This window comes from Mustela putorius, unplaced genomic scaffold, assembly GCF_011764305.1.
Source record: "Mustela putorius furo isolate JIRA1106 unplaced genomic scaffold, ASM1176430v1.1 tig00537290_pilon_pilon_pilon, whole genome shotgun sequence".
NCBI classification, from domain to species: domain Eukaryota; kingdom Metazoa; phylum Chordata; class Mammalia; order Carnivora; family Mustelidae; genus Mustela; species Mustela putorius.
Window position 1 is genome coordinate 517,925 of NW_025422428.1, and position 2,495 is coordinate 520,419.

The following is a 2,495-nucleotide window of genomic DNA, read 5'->3' on the forward strand; positions in this document are numbered from 1 at the left end:
TTTTCTTATTTGAGACAGAGAGAGAGAGAATTGGGAGGGGCGCAGACAGAAGAAGAAGAAAACACCCCACTGCCTAGAAAGCCTGCTGGGGAGTTACATCCCAGGACCCTGAGATCATGACCCAAGCCAAAGGCAGTCACTCAATGGACTGAGCCACCGAGGTGCCCCTCTATTATTGGTTTATTTCACTATTATATTTCAAAAGAATGTAAGCTCTTTGTGGTCAGGTATTTTATATGTTTTATTAATTGAAGTATTCTCAGAAAGGTAGCTGGCAGATTGTAAGGGCTCACTAAACTGTATTTTGTTGTTATTATTGGGCTCCTTTATGGGCTTTACCTCTTACGCTAGAAGTCTATCCTTCAGATGTAAGCAATAAGAATAGAGCCCTGCTGCCTGTTCAAATGTGTAAAAAGCCTGTATTAAGTGGATATTTTAAAAGCTAAATGAATGGCTTAATAGTTGTATATAGGGGGAAATGGAACATATTTTCCACAGTTTAGAAGTGGAGTTCTTTTATAGAGTTCTTGTACAAGCCTACACTATTGAACGATAATGGGCAGTTGTACATTACAATTATACAAACACTTTGGTAATTTATATCCTTTCTTGTAATTCATGACTGGATCATTTAATTCCTGAGGAGCATTATAGTATTTCAACTTTTCATGTTCAATAAACTTATTGGGGTTGCTACCTTTTTTATTCAAATGGAGAAATAGTCATGATTTAATCTAAATAAAGTGTTATTGATTGTGTTGTTTTCTAGGAATGAGTCGCACATGCTACTTTAAAAGTTTTGTTAAATTCCCAAGTCTGTCACTGATAAAACCCTTTTGCAGATTAGTAACTTGATCAAAACGGAAAAGTTATGTAACACCAATTGTTATACTATCTTTGTTTCCATCTTGCATTGTAATAACACCCATCTTAACTCTATTTAAGACAAATCATTGCCAGATGGATTTCTGGCATTGATTGCATGATATGAAATCTAGTATAACTAAGTGTTTTTGGTTTTAGTAGCATATAAATCAATTTAGAAAAATATATGTATTTGAATATAAGATAAAGTTTTAAATTATTTGGCAATAGTAAACTAAACTTTTTTTTGTAAATTTTTATTTTCTAAAATTTCATTGAGCTCTTTTGCAATAAGAAACAATTTACAAAAAATTAAGGTTTATTTACCCCAATTCAAAATTATTAGGAATATAATCTTAGAGGTTGAAGTATTTAAAATATTGAACCCCAAATATTTTATTAGGTAAATTCATGAATTTATTAGGTAAATTCACTGTTAAAATATACTAATACTATTGATAGACTGGTAGAAGCCTAAAATCAAATATTTATTAAATATTTATTAAATATTTATATCCATATCTTTTCATGGCTTGGTAATTCATTTCTCTAGCATTAAATAATATTCTATTGTTTGCATGTACTACACTTTATTTGACCTTTCACCTATGGAAGGATATCTTGGTTGCTTCCAAGCTTTTGTCAGTTATGAATAAAACTACTATAGACATCTTTGTGGGTATAGATTTCATCTTCTTTGGATAAATACCAAGAACTGCTACTGCTGAATCATCTGGCAAGAATATGTTTAGTTTTGTAAGAAACTGTCAAGTTGTTTTCCATTCTTTATTCTCAATAGACATGGAAGAACATTCCTGTTACTCCACATCCTCACCAACATTTAGTGTTCTGTTGTCAGTGTTCTGGATTCTGGGTATGTATTGGTGTCTCTTTTTTGTTTTAATTTGCATTTTCCTGATGACATCTGATGTGAAGCATCTTTTTATATGCTTATTTGCCATCTGTAATATTTTCTTTTGTGAGGTATCTGCTAAGGTCTTTGGCTCATTTTTAATCAGGTTTTTTCCCCCATTGTTGAGTTTTAAAGGGTCTATGTGTATTTTTGATTAACAGTCCTTTGCCAGATGTGTATTTTGCAAATTTTTTCTCATAGTCTGTGCTTTGCCTTTTCATTCTCTTGGCATTATGTTTCACAGAGTAGACATTTTTAAATTCAGTGCTTGTGCTTTTGTAGCTAAAGTTATTGCCAAAACCAAGGTCATTTAAATTTTCTTCTATATTACCTTCTACATGTTTCATATTTAGGTTTATAATCCAATCTGAGTTAATTTTTGTGAAGAGTGTATGATATCTGCCTGGATTTATTTTATTTTATTTTATATTTTTACCTTTAGCTTCACCATTACTCCAGAACCATTTGTTTAAAAGATTGTATTTTGCTCTCTTGTATTGCTTTTGCCATCATATTAAATATAAAATATAATTGATAATATATATTCTGTTGCTTTAATCTAGTCTTCTGTCTCTGTGGTATTACAATATCTTGCTTACAATTATCGTTATGGTACTTTTTTTTAAAGATTTTATTTATTTATTTGACAGAGAGAGAGATCACAAATAGGCAGAGAGACAGACAGAGAGAGAGATGAGGAGAAGCAGGCTCCCTGCTG